The sequence below is a fragment of the Chiloscyllium punctatum genome, chromosome 48 (genome assembly GCF_047496795.1).
Source record: "Chiloscyllium punctatum isolate Juve2018m chromosome 48, sChiPun1.3, whole genome shotgun sequence".
Classification (NCBI taxonomy): domain Eukaryota; kingdom Metazoa; phylum Chordata; class Chondrichthyes; order Orectolobiformes; family Hemiscylliidae; genus Chiloscyllium; species Chiloscyllium punctatum.
The window spans coordinates 39,114,814-39,138,833 of record NC_092786.1 but is presented as its reverse complement, the minus strand read 5'-3'; the positions used below and the strand labels follow the sequence as shown (position 1 = coordinate 39,138,833).

Genomic DNA, 24,020 nt, shown 5'->3' with positions numbered 1-24,020 from the left:
TTTGAACTAATTAGAGGTAGGCACTCAAACAAAGAAGCAGGAAATTCAACCCCACAAACATGTCCAAATTTTGAGTTTAGATCATTCTGCAAGTGCATATCAACTCCATTTACTTGTGGGTTTTATTTTGCAAAAATACGTGCCTTCTCCATTTTTTGCCTTTTATAATGAAGAATAAGCAGAGTTCTTCAACTGTTTGAGACGAAGAACTAAACACAAAAAACTTGAGCATAAAATCAATTGTGGGTATAAATGCCTAACATCATGACAAATGCACTGAAATGGTCTTATTGTTTGAAGATATCGACAAGCACTAACGTCTACAGAAAACTAAATTTACAACAGGCTGCAGCTTGAACAGTTAGGGCACGACGCACGCATTCATTCTAATTCAAAGTTGTTTATTTCAAATTATCCAATACCCTAAAAAAAATCACATTTTGAAATGGTCAATTTATGTTGCCAAATTCAAATTGATAAACTTAGTTTTAGCTCATTTTCATGCAATTTGAATTATCTAAACAATTATGGAGGGAGTCTTGCTGGCAAGAACACGAGACTTGCCTTTATTCAAAAGGATAGCACTTGAATGCAGGTTCTTCCACGAATTCACCCGTCCTATCACCAACACGTCTTTGTATTTCACAACTGCCATACCTCCTGCCCCAGCAATCTTCAATTCTGGTCACATGAGCATTTCCAAGTTCAATCACTTCAATGCCAGCAGTTAGGTCTTCAGCTGCCTAAATGTTTTAATTCTAACAATGGGTCATCTACATGCAGATGTAATGTTTCTTTCTCCATCAACTTTTTATTTAAAAATTTCACTTGCAAGAAGTTTTCAGCCTCTGTCGGTCTTTCCTTCTTTAAGCTGTTCCTTAGAAGCCTTGACCAAGATTTTAATCTTGAGTAAAATCCCCTTATCTGGTGCTGTACCAAATGTTGTTTGATAATATTTGCAAACTGCCTTAAAAATCTTAAGATTTATTGCACAAGAATCATACAGAAGTTAGGATATTTGCCTTCAACTCTATAAGCCATTGGTGAGGCCACAAATGGAACAAGGTGTTAAGTTCTGGCCACTTAAGAAAGGACCGAATAGCATGAGAATTTCAGTCCTGAATGCTGAAGGGGCAGTTTGGACCTGTATCCAATGAAGTTTAAAAAGAATGTGAGGTGACCCTATTCAAACATTGAAGATCCTGAGGGGAATGAACAGGCTGAATGCAGAGAAGATATTTCTTCTTGTAGGAGAGAGATGAATTAGAGCATATAAAAACGAAGGGTCTTCCATTTACAGACTGGTCAAAAATGTTGTCTGAGCTGGTTTCTGGTCTGTGGAATTCTCTTTCCTCAAGCAGCAGATTAGGCAAGAACACTGAATTTTCTTTTACAGCTGAATTAGACTGACTCCCTTGTCCATGAAGAATGCAAGAATATAGGAGAGTGCCAAGTAAGTGGAGTCCAGGCCAAAATGTAACAATGACCTCAGCAAACAGTTATTAGGTTTAAGGTATTGAATGGCCTATTTCTATGTTTAATTTATATGGTCGCATATACATTTGTAAGATCTGAAATTTAAATTATTGTTGCTGTCAGATTATCAAACTTTTTCAAGCTGACAAGCCTAAAATCTGAAACATTGCATTAAGATATCTTAAACATTTTAGTTCAAGAAGTGTGAAACTGAAAGAACTGCAAAACCGAAACAAAAAGCCCATCTAGTTTGCCACATAGCACATCAAGCTAGTATCACTCACATAATAACGGCCATGGGATTTATAAGCATTTGCCCTGCTAAGTGCAACATGAAATGCCTTAGCACCATGTTCATAGTTTAAGCAATATTAATTTATTTAATGATCCCCAATAATGTTCTACTCCTTATGACAACATGTTGTCCTAACAGTAGAGAATAACCATGAATCACCAGACATAGCTCATGTTCATTCCCAAAAATGTAAACTCTGACAAATCTAATTCAGTGAATGTCTGGAAAACATGCATTGATTATCCTCAGCCATTAGGGCGGTCCTGAAAGGTCTCACGTGATTAAAATTTCTAAGTATGCTACAAAAGAAAAAGTAGAAAAGGGAGCAATGTGCTGTAAACTGAACTGCAATCTCTTGTGAGCTAGCCCAGATTGTGAATATGATGATAGAAAACAGAGTAGTCTGGGCAAAAATTAGGCTTGCTCTTTTCAACTTTCAAGAATACAAAAACCAGGAGTTAGAAAGGCAATTACAACTCTAGTCTGAAGGTGTGTGTTGAAGCTCACAGCTGAGAAAATCCCAAGACAGCTTTGTGTTCCAAATAAAAATAAAATATCCCCCCACCCCCCAAAAAAAACAGTGAAACCTCAGTCAATAGAAACAAGACCTAGGACTATTAACTGACCTGCAAAGTTAAGCATCCCAAAGTCAACCGCTTGCCTACCAAAACCACTATCATCCAATTAAGGGTCGTAACACCCCATTGCCTACTCTTCACAGAATTCAGACGAATTCCCCCCGCCCCCCATCTCTTAAGAGTCATAAGAGTTATAGAGCACAGAAAGAGACGCTTCGGTGCAACGCATCAGTGCCAACCTAAACCAATCTAGTCCCATTTTCTAGCATTTGGCCCACATCCCACTCAACCCTTCCTATTCATATACCCATCCAGATGCGTTTTAAATGTTGTAATTGTACTCGCCTCCACCACCACCTCTGCCAGCTCATTCCATACACGCACCACCTTCTCCATGAAAAAAGTTGCCCCTCAGGTCCCTTTTAAATCTTTTCCCTCTCACCTTAAAGCTATGCTCTAGTTTTGGACTCCCCCACCCTCAGACAGAGACCTTGGCTATTTACCCTATCTATGCCCCTGATGATTTTATAAACCTCTATGAAGTCACCCCTCAGCCTCTGACACTTCAGGGGGAAAAAGCCCCAGCTTTTTTTTTTAAGATCACATGGGATTGAGGGAGAGTTTGCCAATTGGATACAAAATTGACTTAACAGGAGACAGAGTCGGTGGAATGTTGTTTTTTGGATTGGACGCCTATGACTAGCAGTGTTTCACAGGGATTGGTACTGGGTCCACTTTGGTTTGTCATTTGCGTCAATGATTTAGATGAAAACGTAGGAAGAATTCTTAGTAAGCTTGCGGAGAATACCAAGATTAGTGGTATAGAGAACAGTGAAGGTTAGCTAAGATTACAAAGAGATCTTGATCAATCGGGTCAAAGGGCTGAAGGTGGCAAATGGAGTTTAATTTCGATATAGGTGAGGCATCGCATTTTGATAAAAACAAAGACAAGACTTCAGCTATTAAAAGTAGGGTCCCAGGCAATGTGGTAGAAGACACCAGTGGGGTCAGGTACATACTACTTTGAACTTTGCGTCACATATGCATAGAGTGGTTAAGAAAAGACTTTAGCATGGGGGGCTTGCCTTCATGGCTCAGAACTTAACAGTAAAATGGTAGGAATGTTATGTTGAGGCTAGTTAGGACACTGGTGAGGCCTCTTCTGGAGTACTGTGTCCAGTTCTGGTCTCCCTGTTATAGAAAGGATATTACTGAACTGGAGAAGGTTCAGAAGAGACTTACCAGGATGTTGCAGGGTTTGGAAGGTTTGAGTTTTAAGGTGAGGCTGGATAGGCTGGGACATTTTTCATTACAGCATAGGAGGCTGAGAGGTGACCCTAAAGAGGTTTATAAAATAATGAGGGGTATAAGAAAGGTGAATGGCAGGTATCTTTTCCCAGGATGGGGGATTTCAACACTAGGGATCATCTTTTTAAAGTGAGAGAAAGATTAAAAAAAGGCGAGGGACAATTTGTTTTTAAATTTGCGTGTGGAATGAACTTCCAGAGAAAGTTCATGCAGGTAAAAAATTAAAACATTTAAAAGATATTTAGAGGAGTATGTGAATGGAGAAATATTTGGAGGGATATGGGCCAAGCACAAGCAAGTGGGGCTAGTTTAGTATGAGATTATGGTCAGCATGAACTGGTTGGACCAAAGGGTCCATTTCCACGCTGTATGACTTTATGACCCTATTCAGCATCTCGCTATTGCTTAAATCCTCCAATCCCAGCAGCATCCTTCTAAATCTTTTCTGAACCCGTTCAAGTTTAACAACATCTTTCCTCTAACAGGGAGACCAGTTCTTGAATTTTGTCCTTTGTTTGGACTCACCTAATTTCTAACTTGTTTCTACATGCTGCTTTATTCGATACCAAGTACAAGAAATAGTGAACTCATGCTATTTGTTGACTCAAGAATGCTTGGTTAAACTAATTTCTTTCAAAGCACAAATTCAATTGGTCAGAGAAAAAAAGACAACCAGAAGGGAAAGATCCTGGTTAAATTCACCTTATTGCAACCAACCAAGGGAAGAGGGGAGCGACAAATTAGGGGAGCCAGTTTGGGATGGTTGGTGGAACAATGGGGCACAATTATTGCCCCACATTTTCCAGTTTAACTTGTTAAGAAAAGGTAAAATAAAATTAACTGAAGGTGGGAGCAGTGATGAGTAGGATGTGGCGTCAAAAGCTCATAGTGGGGTCCACCAAACAGATTGCTCAAAGATCTTGTTCTGTATGACACTGTGGGCACAGAACGCAAGTACTTAATAACAAAAGATCTAGAGATTATAGTGCGAAGACGATGATGGTTTCTGTCTTCTGAACACAACTGAATGGCAGTCAGGTATTTTCCAGCCCAGGGAAACAAAGGGAATAATCTACTAATCCATTTGTGTTTTTTCTCAGAGCAGCATCAGTATAGTTATGTCCATGTAAATGACTTGCCCACTTAAGAAATCAAGTTACCTTAAATACACTGATTAACAATTTTAGATATGAAATTCAATATTACAATATGAAAGGGAGAAAAAAACACAGAGTTGGCCATATAACAAATCTGGAATTTTATTTCACCCCTTTTCAGAGACAGCAAAATCTTTGTGATTTAAATAGTAAACTATACACCAAATGAAGAATCAATCCCAAGCAGTGAGGGCAATAAATTAAGCACATTCTCCTATTTAGATTTCAGCAAACAGTTACAAAGCATCACTATATTTATTAGAAGCATAAAAATTAGTTTTATGAATTGAATTTTTTTTTCTCTCCAGAGGATTTTCGAAATTTCAAGTCTTCATTCATGTTGTACAGGTGTCACCCTTGGCTCAGTGGTAGCATCCTATTATTTGAGTCAGAAAGTTGTGGATTCAATCTTCACCCAAGAAACTTGAGCACATAATTGGTACTTAAAACCAATACTGAAGTCGTCAAAAGTGTTTTCTTCCAGATCAAAGATTAAACCAAGGTCCCATATGCCTTTCAGGTTGTCTGTGGATCTGTATTCCAATACGAGACACAAAGGTCAGCAAGAAACATCACGAGGTTGGGATTAGAAGACTCCACTAACTTATGAAATAAAAACAGAGAACGCACAAAATATTCAGCAGGTTAGGTAACATCCATGGAGAGAGAGACAGAGAGAAACAAGTATTTCAGGTCAGTGCCATTTGGTCAGATGAATGCAGGAGTTCCGCCAAAAAGGTAATCAATAACTCTCTGTATGTCTCCATCGATGTTGCCTCACCTGAAGTGTTTCCAGCATTTTCAGCTTTTATTTCAGGCTTCAAGCATCTGCAGTATTTGGCTTTTGCTTCCACCAATTTATTGTTGATATATTCGTTCTTCAGTTCTTCCATGATCTAAAAAGACCAACAAGGATTCTGCAAGAGTAAGCAGTTGAAATCAAAAAGCAGTTGAGGAACCAATGCATTAATAACAGCAGTATTGTTCTAAGAGGATATACTAATTTGATATTTACATATTTCCTCTGATTCAAAATTTGAGAGAGAGACTTTTAGGAACTTCACTTCATTCCTAAGTAAGCAAAATGTAACCCAACTGTGCTCCGATTTAACAAACATGCACAATAAAATTTGAAGTATTAAAAGGAACAATTCAAGTGAGGCCTATACATGTTTGTTCAACCCAGTATGTAACAAGGTTATATCTATCTGCAAATTTTCATTGCTTTGATGAAATCTGTACTTGATGTTGCAGAGATTGCCCCATGTATCAGCTAACTTATTCATAATTTCCAAAAATGATGAGAGATGACAGAAGTAGTCATGGATGTGGTGCTTTCTTCTACTTCTGCAATGCCCAGATGCCCAGCTAAAATCCAAAATAATCAACAGGTCTCTTTCCTGACAGTCTGGCCACACGGAGGTTTATTGCAAATGCAACAATACCAACACAGTTATAGCAGATGGTTGAGAATTATCAATATTCTTTGCACAAGTGCCCTTGAAACCTGGTGCTAGCTATCTACTCTCTCGAGGGATACTTAAACATCCTTTTCACCCATTTTGACAAACTCTGAAGCAAGCATTTTCAGTAAATATGTTATACAATACTGGAGGAGAACTTGGATACTAAATACATTAAAAAGAGAATGTTATCACAGTATATTGCATCATGCCAAAACATTTGCTCAGCACGATTTCAAGCAATTAAACAAAGCCATGAGCCTCATACTGTAATCCTTTAATGCTACACCCTTCGGATCTGACAACCTTTGGAGCTCAACAATTAAAAGCCTCAAACGTTATCAAAACCTAAACGCTTCTGGTCGAAAATAAAGATTTTCAAGGTTAAGTGTCAGATCGCATCCCATGTTGAGCACGCTGGTATTCAAAATGGAACACCTACATCAATATACAATGGCATGCATCAGCTTGAAATAAACAGACAAACAAATATCCAAGTATATTAGCTCCAGGGTACTTACGATCACAAAGTCCATTTTTTACATGGAAAGTATGTTCCAAAACACACATTTTCCCTCAGTTCCAAAGCCATTTTTACTACTCATGAATCCTGTATGTAAGTGATCAGTTGGAAGTGCAAGGAAGTCCCTTGGAAAAATTCACTCATTTTGCCTCCAATTTCCACCTTTAACTTGCACATCACTCATTTCCAACATTTCCATTTCTTTCCTTAACTTCTCCGACTGTGCTGTGCATTTCTATGACTCTTATGATTAGGTTCTGATGTCTGGTCAGCATGGGTGAGTTTCCGTACATCGCAATGACTCCATTTCAAGAAATAAATTATCCACTGCCATCCACGACAAATCCACTGACTCCCATTGTTACCTTCACAACAGCACTTCCCATCCCATGTGCTGCAAGGATTCCCCGATCTTTCACCTATGTCACATCTGCTCGGATGATGTTCACCTTCCAAAACAGCAATACTAACGTGGTTTCTTCCTTCCATTACAGTAATTCCTGTGGTTGACAGGGCCTTCAACTGCAGCTGACCTGTCATCCATGTTTCCACCTATGCCCCTTCCCATCACTCACAATAGTATGATTGGGTCCCACTTGTTCTCACTTTGCACCCCATCAGCCTCCACATTCAAAAGGATTAGTCTCTGCCATTTCAGACAACCTCAGAAGAACACTATCACCAAAGACATCTTCATCTCACTTCCTCCATCTGTATTTCACCTGTACCCCCTCCTCTTGGCTCACCACTCAAGGACCTGAACAGTCTTTCCAGGTGAAGCAGCATTTCACCTGTAACTCCTCCAATCTTCGTATTATATTCGCTGCACCCAGTGTGGCCTACCCTACATTGGAGGAACCAAACGCAGACTGGGTTACCACTTTGCTGACCATCTCCAGTCTGCGTGCAAGCATGACTCAGATCTTCCCACAGTCAGTCATTTTAACAAAGCATTTTGCTCGCATGCCCACTTGTCTGTCCCTGACATGTTGCATTGCTCCAGTGAATCACAGCAGAAACCAGAAGAGCAGCACCTCATCTTTAAACTATGCAGTTTACATACTTCTGGGCTCAAGATGGAATTCAACACCTTCAAACTGTGAAACCATTCCTTCCCTTTCTTTTATCTTTGCTTGTTACATTCTGTCACGTTCTCTCCCCAGTCCCCATCCCAGTGCAGACTGTTCTTTCTACACACCATTGGGATGGGAGAATGGCAGAACAATCACTTAATCTGAATTATCAACATCCTTTCTTCTACAGCACTCCAACCCCACCCCCTCCCACTACTGCATAAATGCTGACCCCTCCACACTTCATTTCAGTTCTGAAGAAGAGTCATCTAGACTGGAAACGTTAGCTTGCTTTCTCTCCACGAATGCTGCCTGACCCGTGATGTCCAGCACTTTTTGTTTTCAGTTCAGATTCCAGCATCTGCAGTAATTTGCTCCTCCAGTCCGGTGATATCCCTCCCTACAGCATCACAGATCACACAAAAAAGAGCATCGCATACCTTAAAAAATCCCGCATCACAAGTTAGTGATCAAGCTAGCAACTGAAGTGCAAGATTAGCCCATCCAGTCTCAGGAAAAGTTTTTGGAAGTTGAACAAAGGTATGAATTCAGAAACAGAAGCAAAGAAAGATGAATTAGCTAAAAGACAAGGGATATCTTTAAAATGTTAATACATTAATAGTTAAAATTATCTGTAATTCCCACTTGAATATCAGACATTAAAAATAAATGTTCGTATTGCTTAGTGAAACTGAAAAGTCTAACACTTGCAGATTCAGAGATTACATCCTACAAAGAAAATCTAAAAAACTGAACTAAGACAAACAGCTGTGAGACAAAATAAGCAGAGAAAAGAAGTCACCAAAAGGAAATATCCCAATTTTCAACATTTCAATAAATCTTAAGATTGCAGGGTCATATCCATTGTTCAAGTTTGAAGTGTCAGAAAACAAAGTTAGCCGTCGTTATATTATGAAGGGAGTGGTTATGCAAGGCAAGAAATTCCAAAGACTCGTTCCCACCATTCAGGAACACGTTGAAGATTGTGTACATGTGAATTTGTTTCAACCAATTGGCAGTGATACTAATGTTTAGCGACAAATAAACTGAAAAGTTTAATTCAAAATGAAGATTAAACAAGCTGAAAGAAAAAGGATTTGTAAAGTCTAGTTTACCGGGTGACCCCAATTGCATTCTCAGGAGTAAGTCAACCAGTTGTAAAGTAGGAATGATTCAAATAAAGCCAGTTCAGATTAAGTGATTGTTCTGCCATTCTCACATCCCAATGGTGTGTAGAAATGTGATGCTGATAGTAGATTCAGTTCCTGTACTAGTTGATGTCAACATGAAATCTCTACCTTCTCAATCTTGCAGGTTTAACTTTATTTTTAATTTTCCGAACATTGACTGGGACTTGAATAGTGTTAAAGGCATGAACTGTGAAGAATTTGTCAAATGTGTTCAAGAAAGTTTTCTTTATCAATATGTACATGTTATACAAGAGGAAGCAGCAAAACTTGGCCTGCTCTTGGGTAACAAGACAGTGATGGTAAGGGAATACTGAGTCTACTAATCATAATTCCAATTGATTTAAAATATTCATAGAAACCATAAGCCTTCCATTGAAATTCAGGTTTTTAAACTGGAGTATGGTAAATTTTAATGGTATGAAACAAGAACTTTGCAAAATTGTTTGGAGTGGACTGTTCGCAGGTAAAAGCGACATCTGATAAGTTAGAAGTTTTCAAAACAGGTCGGCACAACATCGAGGGCTGAAGAGCCTGTACTGCGCTGTAATATTCTATGTTCTAAAAGTGAGATAATGCAAGTTCAAAGTCATTATGTTCTTGTTGGAGTTAAAGGCAAGGCTGGTAGGATTGGAGAACAATTAAATGGGTTCAAATGAATCTCTTGAATAGGATAGTGCCGGGGTGTTCTTAAGAGGGGGATCAGGAAGTCAAAGAGAGGATATAAGACAGCCTTAGCAAATAAGATTAAAGATAATCCAAAGAGATTCTCCAAGTACATTAAAAGCAAGAGAACAACTAGAGAGAGAGTAGGACCCATTAAAGATCAAAGAGGTCCTCTTTGTGTCGAATCTCAGAAGATAAAATATTCATTTCATAACACTATGTCAGTTTTTACTGTGGAAAAACAAATGGAAGCTAGAGAACTCGGGGAAATAAATACTCATGTTTTGAAAACAATTTGCATTATAAAAGAGGAAATACAGTCAAAGAGCTGTATAGCATGGAAACAGACCCTTCAATCCAACTTGTCCATGCCAACTAGATATTCTAAATTAGTCTACTCCAATCTGCCAACATTTGGCCCATATCCTCTCAACCCTTCCTATTCCTATACCCATTCAGATAACTTTTAAATGTTCTAATTGTACTAGCCTCCATCACTTCCTCTGGCAGTTCATTCCATACTCACATCACGCTCTGCATGAAGAGTGCCCATTAGGTCTCTTTTAAACCTTTCTCTCACATTAAACCATATCCTCTCACATTAAACCTATGTCTTCTACTTTTGCACTCCTCCACACTGGGGAAAAGACCTTGGCTATTCACCTTATCTATGCCCCTCATGATTTTATAAACTCCTATAAAAGGTCACCCCAAACCTCCTATGCTCCAGGGAAAATACCCCAAGACTATTCAGCCTCTCCCTATAGTCAAACTCTCCAACTCGGGCAACATCCTTATAAATCTTTTCTACATCCCTCAAGTTTAACAACATCTTTGCTATAGCAGGGAGACTAGATTTGAACGCAGTATTCCAAAAGTGGCATAACCAAATGTCCTGTACAGCAGCAATATGACCTCCCAACTCCTGTACTCAACACTCTGACCAATAAAGGAAAGCATATCAAACACCTTCTTAACTATCCTATCTACCTGCGACTCCATTTTCAAGGAGCTATGAACCTGCACTCCAAGGTCTCTTTGTTCAGCAACACTCCCCACGACCTTACCATTAGGTATCTAAGTCCTGCCCTGATTTGCCTTTCCAAAATGCAACACCCCTCAATTATCTAAATTAAACTCCATCTGTCACTCCTCAGCCCACTGGCCCATCTGATCAAGATTCCATTGTACTCTGGGGTTACCTGGCTGTCCGCATCACCAAGTTTGGAGTCACTTGCAAATTTACTAACCATACCTCCTATGTTCACATCCAAAATATTTTTATATAAGTGACGAAATGCAGTGGACCCAGCACCGATTCTTGTGGCAAACTGCTAGTGACAGATGTCCAGTTTGAAAAGCAACCCTCCACCACTACCCTCTGTCTTCCAACTTTGAGCCAGTTCTGTATCCAAATGGCGACTTGTGATCTGACCTTGCTAACCAGTCTAACATAAGGAATCTTGATCTCATTGGACTTCAGTAAGGCGTTTGACATATCCACAATTCTCCCTCATCAATCATCTTTGTTACTACAGAAAACTCAATCAAGTTCGTGAGACACAATTTCCCACAAACAAAGCCATGCTGACAATACCGAATCAGTCCTTGGCTTTCCAAAAATATGTAAATCCTGTCACTCAAGATTCCCTCCAATAACCTGCCTTGCCAGTCATATCAGGCTCATTGTTCTACAGTTCCCTGGCTTTTCCTTACCACCTTTCTTAAATAGTGGCACCATATTAGCCAATCTCCAGTCTTTCAGCACCTTACCTGTGGCTATCGATGGGCTAAGGAAGTGATTGCTGGGCCCCTTGATGAGATATTTAGTCATCAAGATGTACAGCACAGAAACAGACCCTTCAGTCCAACTCGCCCATGCTGACCAGATATCCCAACCCAAATCTCGTCCGACCTGACAGCACCTGGCCCACACCCCTCCAAATAGAAAGGGTTTGGAGGGATATTGGCCGGGCGCTGGCAGGTGGGGGCTAGACTTGGGTTGGGATATCTGGTCGGCATGGACAAGTTGGACCGAAGGGTCTGTTTCTGTGCTGAACATCTTGACAACTCCAAATATCTCAGCAAGAGGCCCAGCAATCACTTCCATAGCTCCTCACAAAGTTAGAGGGTACATCTAATCAGCTCCTCGGGATTTATCCACCTTTCTACATTTTAACACATCCAGCACCACCACCTCTAATGTAGACAATTTTCAACGTCGCTCTTTATTTCCTCAAGTTCTCTAGCTTCCATATCCTTCTCCACAGTGAACACGGATGCAAAATACTCATTTTGTATTACGAACAGCCTCTGTGACTACAACCACTTTATTCTTGAGGCCACAAAGTCTGATTGCTGCGAATTAGGTGCACAGCAGTAACTGAGGAAGGTCTACAACTAATTTTAATCGGAAAGAATATTTGGTGTCAATGGTAGGGAATTAACTTTGTATGACACTAATTTTTAGTGCTGCTAATTACCCAGTTTTGATTTGTAATTTTGCACTGGTGATTTTTGCCAGTTTCTGATTATGCTCCCTACCCATTTTATTTAAATTTCATATTGAGTAAAGGAAATTGGACCTGGAATTAACTGAATAACTTTCAAACAGTTCATAGGTGATGGGCCAAAATGAATCTTACAGCATAGGAGATCACGAAAGATTACTGAAGGGAAGGCACAGCAACTCAAGAGTCACAAACATGCATTAATAAATATCCTCTCAATGAACATATGTTATCATACTGGGTGTTCAAGATGAAATCTGATGATGATCTCAACATGAACACGAATGCAAGGAGCCATCTATTCTGTGGTGGTTAACAGAGGTACATCATATGGAAGGTTGTTTGCTGTGTCATATATGGTATGTACATGCTGAAGCAGTCAACATTGCATTTCTGTAATAGATAAGTCAGCAAAGACAGTTTCTAAAAGCGTTGATTTTTCCTTTGCCTCATGGTACATTCCTGCATTGACATTTAAAAAGTAAATGTTCCTGCCTCACAAAAGTAAACGTCATTGCCTCAAAATCTACAGATTCTTGAGTAACCATCATCTAAGAGTACCAAGCAGTTGAACAATGATGATTGGACAACAGGAATCACCAGAGCAGAGGAACAAAAGAACTGCAGTATGCCATTCAGCCAGTTAAGTCTGCTGCGCCACTCAAGATCACAGCTAATCACCTACTGCCCACTTTCTCATATCATTCCTGGGCCAAATGCGCTCTAACCACTGACTCGAGCAAGAGACTGAAAAGGAGCTCATCCAAACTCACCAGGGCAAAAATGCTCGGTATGTAAATAAGGATTCTAGACTTCATCATGGAAATCCAATTCATTTCTTCTCCAATTAATAATTTAATAATCAGTAATAAGCAGTTTAAGTTCAGAATTAACAGGCTCTGGGGATAGCCTTGAAGAAATGGTTTTCAGAGTAAAGTAATGGTTCATGTTTGCGGATACCTTTCTACATCCTTCCTTTTACAACTGCAGCATTCAAATTTGCTGGGCAGCTACTGGCCAGATTCAGAGACCAGATATTTTCTACCTGAAAATACCTTTATTTTAAAGGCCAGCATTTCCTGCCTATCCCAAATTGCCCAGACAGCATTTATGAGTCAACCACTGCTGTGAATCTAGAATCACATGTAGGGCAAACCAGATAAAGATAACAGATTTCCTTTCCTAAAGGACATTAATGAGGCAGTGGGTTTTTCTCAGCAATCAACAATGGTTTCATGGTCATCATTAGACCATTGATTCCTGATTCTTTATTGAATTCAAATTCCACTATCTATCATGGCAGGATTTGAACCCAGCTCCCCAGAATATGAGCCAAGTTTCTGGACTAAGTCTAATAATAATACCACTAAGCCACTGCCTCTCCTTGCCATGTCAGATCAGCTGAGATCTTCTGTGTAACAATTGAAGAGGCAGAGTACTCAACATGGGAAATGCTACAGAAACAAACCTTAATAGTTTATCTATGACTGCCAATGGGATGGACCAGGCGACAAATGATATCTTTGCCTCTAACTCAAAAGTTGAAGCTGGGTCTGGGATCAGGCAGCCACTTAAAAAGGTTAAGAAGCAAATAACTTGCAAGTTAATAATTGAAGCTTCTGCATATAGCTGTTCATGTAGCTTTTAAGCACCAGTGGAACACGAATAGGCCATGGACCAAATTGTTTGGATGAGAGCAAAGTGATTGATTGAAACAACAAGTAACTGGAAGGTCACAGTTATTCCTACGGACAAAAGGAAGAGGTTCCACAAAGCAGACAACCAAGTCCAAGTTTGGTCTCACCAAAGTAAAGGAGATCACATTGTGAGCAGAGAGTACAGTAGACTAGATTGAAAGAAATAAAAATACTATTCAAGATTTGTGTAAAAATTTGTAGCTCGGGTGCCAGCTGTCATGGTTGTGGGTATGTTCGCAGAGTTGGGAAATTGATTAGATTAGATTAGATTGCCGACAGTCTGGAAACAGGTCCTTCGACCCTCCGAAGAGTCACCTACCCAGACCTATCTCCCTCTAACTGATGCACCTTACACTATGGGCAATTTAGCATGGCCCATTCACCGAATTGCACAGCTTTGGACTGTGGGAGGAAACCAGAGCACCCGGAGGAAACCCATTCAGACATGGGGAGAATGTGCAAACTCCACACATACAGTCGCTCGAGGCTGGAATCAAATCTGGCACCATGGCGTTGAAGCAGCAGTGCTAACCACCGAGTCACCAGGCCAAAGTTGATTTGCAGATGTTTCGTCCCCTGTCTAGGTGACATCTTCAGTGCTTCGGAGACTCCTGTGAAGTGCTATAGTACTGTCTCTTCTGGAATTTATGTGGTTGTGTTTCAGCTGCTTTGGGTTCCGGTTGTTCATCGTAGTGGCTGGTATATTGGATTGAGGTCAACGTGCTTGTTGACGGAGTCCATGGCTGAGTGCCATGCTTCTAGAAATTCTCTGGCTGTTGTGTTTAACTTGTCCTGTGATCGTAGTGTTGTCCCAGTTGAATTTGTGGTCCTTGGCGTCTGTGTGTAGGGCTACGAGGGATAGTTGGTTGTGGCACTTAAATACTAGTTGGTGTTTATGGATGCAGATTGATAGCCCTATATAGTGTTTCGTGCAGTCTTTGCATGGAATCCTATAAATTACGTTAGTCTTGCACATAAAGGGTGCAGGCCCTTCTGTCCTGTTGAGTTGTTGTCAGAGCGTGGCCATCAGTTTATGGACTGTCATGAATCCCAGTGGTCAGAGAAGTATGGCTATCAGTTCAGAGACATTTTTTATGTGAGGTAGCGTGGCTCGAGAGTTGGTCATGACAACTTATTGTTGCGTTGTTTGTCTGTTAGGCATCTGCAGAAGTTGTGGGGAGATCCGTTCTTGGCAAATACTGTAGAGATGTTCTTCTTCCCTTCATAGGTCATGAGTGCTGCAGTGTATTGTAGCTCTTTTGAACAGGGTCCTAAATTGTCTCCTTTTACATATTTCTGATTCCATTCCGTCTTCCGAACAGATTCTCATGACAATGCAACATGATATATCTTAATAGATATATAAAATTGAAATATTGCAGATGCTGGAAATCTGAAATCAAAAACAAAATGCTGGAGAGACTTTATCACCACTCCCTGCTTCCTTCAAGGAATCCATTCCATTTTCCCAACCAGACAATATTTTCCATTTTCATCGAGCAAGAATGGTATCAACTAGCTGAAATCTGAATAGACAACTGGAATAGTGATGGGGCACTGTCATTAAATATAGGTAACTTCATGTTGTTGGGTCACTCAAGAATAGAACTTTAAGTACACATTTCAAGTGTGCACATTAATTGGATTTTTCTTGTACATGGGATGAAGGTTAATAACATATTACTTCTGAGAAGTAAAGTTCTAGAGTGCAGGGAAAATTGATTTTCGTTTTCTGAGAGACATACAACACGGAAACAGACCCTTCGGTTCAACTCGTCCATGCCAACCAGATATCCCAAATTAATTTAGTCCCATTTGCCAGCATTTGGCCCATATCTCTCTAAACCTTTCCTATTCATATACCCATCCAGATGCCTTTTCAATGTTGTAATTGTACCAGCTTCTACCAATTCCTTTGGGAGCTCATTCCATGCACACACCTCCCTCTGAAAACGTTGCCTCTTCAGTCCCTTTTAAATTTTTCCCCTCTCACCTTAAACCTATGCCCTCTAGTTTTGTACTCACCCACCCTGGGGAAAATCCCTGGTCTTTTTACCCTATCCACGCCTCTCACGATTTTATAAACCTCTGTCAAGGTCACCCCTCAGCCTCCGATGCTCCAGGTAAAAATAGTCCCAGACTTTTCAGCCACTCTCTATGGCTCAAACCCTTTAACCCCGGCAACATCCTTGTAAATCTTTTTTGAACTATTTCAAGTTTCACAACATCCTTCCAAGAGCAACAAGACCAGAACTGCATGCAGCATTTCAAAAGTGACCTAACCAATGTCCTGTACAGCCTCAACACAACCTCCCAACCTTTTTTTAATCAATGCACTGACCAATAAAAGGAAGCACATCAAACATCATCTTCACTATCCTGTCTACCTGCAACTCCACTTTCAAGGAACTATGAACCTGCACCCCAAGATCACTTTGTTCAACTTCACATTTACCTAAATTAAACGCCATCGGCTCTCTTTGATCCATCAGCCAATCTGATAGAGGTCTTTTTATATTCTGAGGTAACATTTTTGGCTGTCCACTACAGCTCTAATTTTGATGTAATCTGCAAATTTACTAACTATACCTCCTATGTTCACATCCAAATCATTTATGTACATGACAAAAAGCAGCAGACGCAGCACCGACCCTTGTGGCGTATCACTGGTCTCCAATCTGAAAAGCAACACTCCGCCACTACCACCCTTCTTCTATCTTCACGCCAGTTCTGTATTCAAATGGCTAGCTCTCCCTGGATTCCATGTGATCAAACCTTGCTAACCGGTCTACCATAAGGAACTGTGTCTGTATGGATTTCAGCAAGGCATTTGACAATGCCCACTACTATTCCTTCATCAATCAAGTCAGTGAGACACTATTTTCTATACATCAAACATATTCTCAAATACATGAAAATCCTGCCCCTCAGGATTCCTGCCAGCAACTTGCCCACCCCCCCACGGATGCCAGGCTCACCAGTCGAGAGTTACTGGCTTTTCCTTGCCATGTTTCTTAAATAGTGGCACATCAGCCAACTTCTAGTCTTCTGGCACCTGTGACTATCTAAGATACTTCACTTCTGGATTCTGAGTGAACCTAAACAACATTTTAATAAAAGGTAATCCAAATACCATTGGTACGATTAAATAAATCCACAACCTGACTAAACATTTTTGTGACTAGCAGTGGCTCAGTGGTTAGCACTGCTGCCTCAAAGCACCAGGGACCCAGATTTGATTTGGGTGACTGTGTGTGGAGTTTGTACATTCTTCCCATGTCTGTGTGGGTTTCCTATCTAAGATGTGCAGGTTCGGTGAATTGGTCATACTAAATTTCCCATAGTGTTCAGGGATGTGCAGGTTAGGTGCATTAGTTAGAAAAAATGTAGACTAATAGGTCTGGGCAGGTTACTCTTTGGAGGGTCAGTGTGAACTTGTTAGGCCAAATGGCCTGTTTCCACACTGTAGGGATTCTATGACAATCATCATCTTCAGGTTTCTGAATTTCCTGCATCAGGCATTGCTTCAAAAATCCAGTTGCTCGACTTTGGATAGTTTATTATACAACTGCTTTCTTTCAGGATCTTGTGGCACAATGATATTGTTCCTACCTCTAGACTAGGAGGTGCTGGTTCAAGTCCCACCTGCTCCAGAGCGGTGTAATAACATCTCTGAATAGGTTGAATAGAAACTATCTACAATGGGATGAGTCACATCTAAAACATGTGTTAAAAGCTTCCTGAGGTTCATCCAACTATTATTACAACACCAACCCTGTCTTCTTCTAGATTTGTCAAAAACACCTTCAGCCTCATTTGCCCGAATTCTCCACTCAAGCAATTTCAAATTCATAAATACTATACTACATAGTACATGCTAAGCTTTTTTTTAAAAAGAGGTACAAGTCTAATCACTTCAGCCAACATGTGTCCATGCATAGGTTAACAAAGAAACTGCCTGTGTTGAATAAGCACCAGGTCACAGTGTACAGGTGTGCACTGAGAAACAGCATTCTGGATCGAGCAATAGCATCAAATTCATTCCCCAGTCATGTTGGCAAAATAGCAAATCCAACAGACTGATGCCCATAAGGATTCAAAATTTTGAACAAGTTCTCAAACTCCAGATTAGCCAAAATTGTGTAAGCTTGCCTGACTGAGCTGACCAATCAGAGCAGCAAACGACCACACAAGAGCACAAAATCTTGAAGCCCTTCCAGCCTTTATTTGTTATCAAAATTGTCCTGTGAAAGTTTGGCTAAAGCGGTGAAAAGACTCCAAAGTGATGCTGATTGGAATAAAGGCAAAGTTGACCCAAGTGGCAAGCTGACAATGAAAAAAAATGGGAGATGACACTATCAAGCTTGTCAGCTATTCTGAAACACGAGGCAAATTCATCAAACAGACATTCTCTCCCACAAGGAAAAGTATAGCAAAGTCCGCCTACACAGACATTCAAAAGCTCTACTTACATGGTTCAACGTAGCCCTTAGAGAACGTTCTCATCTCCGATCCTATCCTGCAAGTCAAGGGAGTTATGTTTTGCAAAGAGGCTGGGCCAAAAAGCGTTCACCTGTAACTATTGAATCTAGACCAATGCAAGACATGATACATCGTCTGCCACGTAGTAATTAGGAAGGTACAGTGGTTGCAGCAGCAATGGCACATTGTGGACCTCATCCAAAATTCTGAGCAAATATTCACCAAGCGATGTTTCTAACATGAATATATACAAAATCATAAAATCACGAGGGGTCTAGATAGAGCTCATGGTAAATGTCTTTTCCCTAGGAAGTGGGGCTTCAGACTCAGTGGCAGATTTTAAAGAAGAGAGGAGAGAGATTCAATAAAGACAAAGATATTTTATTATCTTTTGCTAGATTCCTGTTTTAAGTTTAAAGGTACAACTTGTAAGGTTGGAAAGCAAGAGTAAAGAATACATCACTGCTGTACACAAACACAGATTGTGCCACTTCTCGTTATAAGAAAGTCGAAGAAGCCTCAGTGCAACACCAACACAACCATCTGGATAATCTCCAGCATTTGAAGCATTGATGTATCAATGAAAAATCATCAATACTGACAAAGTCTTGAAGCCCTTGGCCAGCCTTTATTTGTTATCAAAATTGTCCTGTGAAAGTTTGGCTAAAGCTGTGAAAAGACTCCAAAGTGATGCTGATGGAATCTGACCTTACGTATCTGACCTTGACAGCTGATGTCTTGTTATACCACAGTCAATGAATTGGGTGGTGACTTGGAACTTGAAAATTCACTACGAACTGCAGCTGATCTTTCAGATTATTGAAGCCATTGCTGATATGTGCAACACAACTGACTCAAAGGCCATGTTCATGAAAAAGTAGCCATGGATGATGGTGATGCAAGCCACAATTACCAAATGCTTGCACCAAGTTCAAATAGCTATGACTGCGCATGAGGCAACGGGTGAACGATCATGAGAACAAGGCTCTTTTCATTCTACTAAGGGAGGATAGCACTTCATATCCAACACAGAGAACTATGGAACAACACTCTGCTACATACTGAAGATGCAGAAACTTATTCAACAATGAAGCCACAAGTCCCTGAAAAACCAGGTGAAGCCTGCCACTTGCCTGCCTGCTTCCCAAGCCAAGGGCACAAATGCCACACAGACGTGCCAGAATTTCATAACAGAGCATGAATACATGTTTGATTGCAACGACGACATGGTGGACCTCAATACATGCATCCAAATAAGTATGTTTCACAAAACAAAATTAGTGTGTGTGTTTAGGTCTTTGTAAGCTGTAAACAGATTGAAAGATGATACCCAAGTCCATGTATCTTACTGAAATTTATAAAATCATGAGGGGAATAGATAGGGCTCGTGGAAGTTTGGGGGATGGGGAATTTCAAGACTAGGGGACACATTTTAAAGTGAGAGGAAAGAGATTCAATAAACACATGACAGGGTGATTCACACATGGAATGAACTTCCTGAGGAAGGGGTGGATGTGGGCACAATTACAACATTTAAAAGAAACTTGGATAAGGACATGAATAGCAAGGGATAGAGGGATATGGTCTGGGAGTAGGCAAATGGGACTAGTTTAATTTGGGATTATGTTGAGCATGGACTGACTGGACCAAATAAACAGTCTATTTCCATGCTGTATGACTCCATGTTAAACTAAACTAATTTTAATTTCTAAGCAGAATGGTGAATTTTATATAGCACAAATTAAAGAATTCAAATCACTATCAAGATTGCAGTTCATCACAAAATTATCCATTAGACAACTTAAGTCACTCAGGATTTCAAATGCATTCGACTTTACTGAATACTGTGGCTCAAGCAATTTACCCAGATTATGTTAAGAGTTGTCAAAATATGACCATTAGGTATACCATATCTAGTATTAAGCACTAGTCAGTGACTATTTCACAATATCCTCCTTATGAAACGCTAATGTTGGATAACTTGATAAAATGTATTTTATGAATTTTTTGAAAACTCTGACAAACCTGACTGCAGTTAAATGTTTAGGGATTTCATTTTACTGTTCAAAATTACAACCTTGCTCAACTTAAGGGATGGATAACAAAAATGTAGTACAGCTCATGGTTGCTTTGCTGGCAAACAAAATAATGGGATTGACTTTAACCGATATTCAATACTGTTCTCGCAAACAAGCAACTTTACTAAGATGGGTGAACTTAGTCTTCTCATCAGAGAAGTCACTTGAAAAAATTGCTGCAGGTTGCAACTTGCGTGAAACTGTATTGTAGAGCACAGATGTGAACCCAAGGGAAACTAAACGACAAGAAAATTCAAGAGAAGAGGATGCAGCTTGAATTGCTAACTTGTAGCAAGAGTGTGAAGAGATAGGAAAATAAGTGCGTGCTACTACTTAGGGAGAAAACCCACAAAAGCTTCTGAAATCAAATCAGTGCTTAAACATTATGGCATCCTTATGTGAAGCAGATTTACTTTACAAATGAATAACTTATTTTCACGTTGCCAGTGTATGTCCCCACACTTCTGATTTAGAGTAATCGAGCTGTACAGCACGGAAACAGGCCCTTCGGTCCGACCCGTCCATGGCGACCAGATATCCTAAATTAATCCAGCTCCATTTGCCAGCACTTGGCTCATGTCCCTCTAAACCCTTCCTATTCATGTACCCATCCAAATGCCTTTGAAATGTTGCATTTGTACCAGCCTCCATCACCTTCCTCTGGCAGCTCATTCCATACATGCACCACCCTCTGTGTGAAAATGATGCCTCTTAGGTACCTTTTAAATCTTCCCCCTCTCACCCAAAACCTATGCCCTCAGGTCTGAATTCCCATCCCAGGGAAAAGACCTTGTCCCCTTGCCCTATCCAAGCCCCTCATGATTTTATAAACTTTATTTGAAATTCTAAAAATTTACATTATAAAGTAATGGCTTGACAAGACCATGCTTCAGTTAGGCATGCAATTAAATGTCTATATCCAAATTGCCAGGCATCACAATAAGGCTGCCCCTGCCATATGCTGGCTATCTTTTGAAAAAAAAACTTTTAATTTTTTTTTTTAAAAGTTCACATGTGGCATGCTGCTCGAAAAATAAAGCAGTATTTGTTGCCCATTCTTAACTGCCCTTGAGTACTGGTGGTGAACAATCAGCCTTAAACTAATGTGGCAGGAGACTGGGAATCAGAAGAGAAAACAAGTAGTAGTAGTAGTAGTAGTAGTAGTAGTAGTGGAGACTGAAGACTAAGAATTATGAAGATTGCATTACCAAGGGGAAGAGTAGGCAGAGAGCTGATGAGCGCAAAAAAAAAGCTGGTGGCCTGAAATGCTAAATGTTCCAGGATATAGACACTTCAGACAGGACAGGGAGGGAAGTAAAAGGCGAGGTGGAGTTGCATTGCTGGTCAGGGAAGATATCACGACTGTGCTAAAGCAGGATACTATGGAGGTCTTGGGTAGTGAGGCATTATGGATGGAGCTGAGAAATAAGAAGGGTGTAGTTACATTGTTGAGGCTGTATTGCAGGCCTCCCAACAGTGAACGTGAGGTAGAAGAACAAATAGATAAATAGATTATGGAAAGATGTAGAGGCAATAGGGTAGTGGTGATGCGAGATTTTAATTTTCCCAATGTTGACTGGGATACACTTAAATGTCAGAGGTCTGGATGGGGTAGAATTTGTAAGATGCATCCAAGAGAGTTTTCTAGAGCAGTATGTCAATAGTCCGAGGGAAGGGGCCATATTGGATCTGGTACTGGGGAACGAGCCAGGACAGGTGGTAGAAGTTGCGGAGGGGGATTTCTTTGGGAACAGCATCCACAATTCTGTAAGTTTTAGAATACTCGTAGATAAAGAAGAGAGTGGTCCTAAGGGAAGAGTACTAAACTGGGCCAAGGCCAATTATATCTAAATTAGGCAGGAGCTCAAACGTGGATTGGGCACAACTATTGAAGGGAAGTCTACATTTGGGATGTGGGAGGCTTTCAAAGATAAATTAAAGAGAGCGCAGGATAGGCATGTCCCATTGAAGGCAAGGGATAGGAAGGGCAAGATTCGTGAACTGTGGATGACAGGAGAAATTGTACGACTCGCCAAGAGGAAAAGGGAAGCGTACATAAAAGGTCTTGGCAGCTAAGAACAGAACGGACCCTGGAGGAATCTCGGAAGACGAGGACAACTTTTAAACGAGGACTCAAGCGGGCTAAAAGGGGTCATGAAATAGCTTTAGCAAGCAGAATTAAGGAGAATGCCAAAACATTTTCTTCTTATATAAGCAGCGAGCAGGTAACTAGAGAAAGGACTGGTCCACGAAAGTATAATGAAGGAAGGCTGTGTGTCGAACCTGAATGATTACTTTGCATCAGTGTTCACTGAGGAGAGGAATATGATGAATGTTGAGAATAGAGATAGAAGTCTGATTAGTCTGGATCACGCTGGCATAAGTAGAGAAGATGTATTGGGTAGGCTCAAGGTTAAGGTGGACAAATCCCCAGGACCGGATGAGATCTATCCCAAGTTGGTGAGGGAAGCAAGAGAGGAAATAGCTGGGGCCCTGACATATCTCTGTGGCATCCTTAAATTAAGGTGAAGTGCCAGAGGATTAGAAGGTTGCTCATGTCATGCCTCTGTACAAGGTAGCCGGGATATTCCAGGAAACTACAGATCAGTGAGCCTGACGTCGGTGGTGGGGAAGTTGCTGGAGAGGGTACTGAGGGATAGACCAATTTATATTTAGAAAAGAATGGGCTTATCAATGATAGGCAACATGGTTTTGTGTAGGGGAGATCGTGCCTTACCAACTTAAGAGTTTGTCGAGGAAGTAACCAAGTTGATAGATGAAGGAAGGGCTGTTGATAGCATATACATGGACTTTAGTAAGACGTTTGATAAGGTTCCCCATGGTAGACTAATGAGGAAAATGAAGTCACATGCTGTGCAGAGTGTTCCAGCTAGGTGGATAAAGAACTGGTTGTGCAACAGGAGACAGTAGTTATTGAAGGAAGTTTCTCAAAATGGAGAAAGGTGACCAGTGGTGTTCCACAGGGGTCAGTGTTGGGGTTACTGTTGTTGGTAATATACACAAGTGATCTGGAAGAGGGCATTGTTGGTATGATCAACAAGTTTGGTGGAGTAGCAGAAAGCATAAAATGGACTGTCAGAGAATACAGGAGGATATAGATAGACTGGAGAATTGGGCAGAAGAGTGGCAGATGGTTTTCAATCCAGAAAAATGTGAGGTGATGCATTTGGGCAAGGCTAATTCTAGAGCGAATTATACAATGAATGGAAGAGCCTTGAGAAATGTTGACGGGCAGAGAGATCTGGGAGTGCAGGTCCATTGTACCCTGAAGGTTGCTGCACAGGTGGATAGAGTGGTCAAGAAGGCATATAGTATGCTTGCCTTCATCGGACGGGGTATTGAGTATAAGAGCGGGCAAGTCATATTAAACTTGTACAAGACATTGGTTTGGCTGCATTTAGAATACTGTGAACAGATCTGGTCTCCACATTACCGAAAGGATGTGGACACTTTGGAGAGGGTGCAGAGAAGCTTTACGAGGATGTTGCCTGGTATGGAAGGAGCTA

General features: G+C 40.5%; 1 protein-coding gene across 8 annotated transcripts in view; it reads right to left on the bottom strand.

Moving 5' to 3' along the window:
• The window catches only part of tcf12 (transcription factor 12), a 342,285-nt gene that overhangs the window by 236,131 nt on the left and 82,134 nt on the right, over positions 1–24,020 (bottom strand). The gene's annotated exons all lie outside the window — the stretch shown is intronic.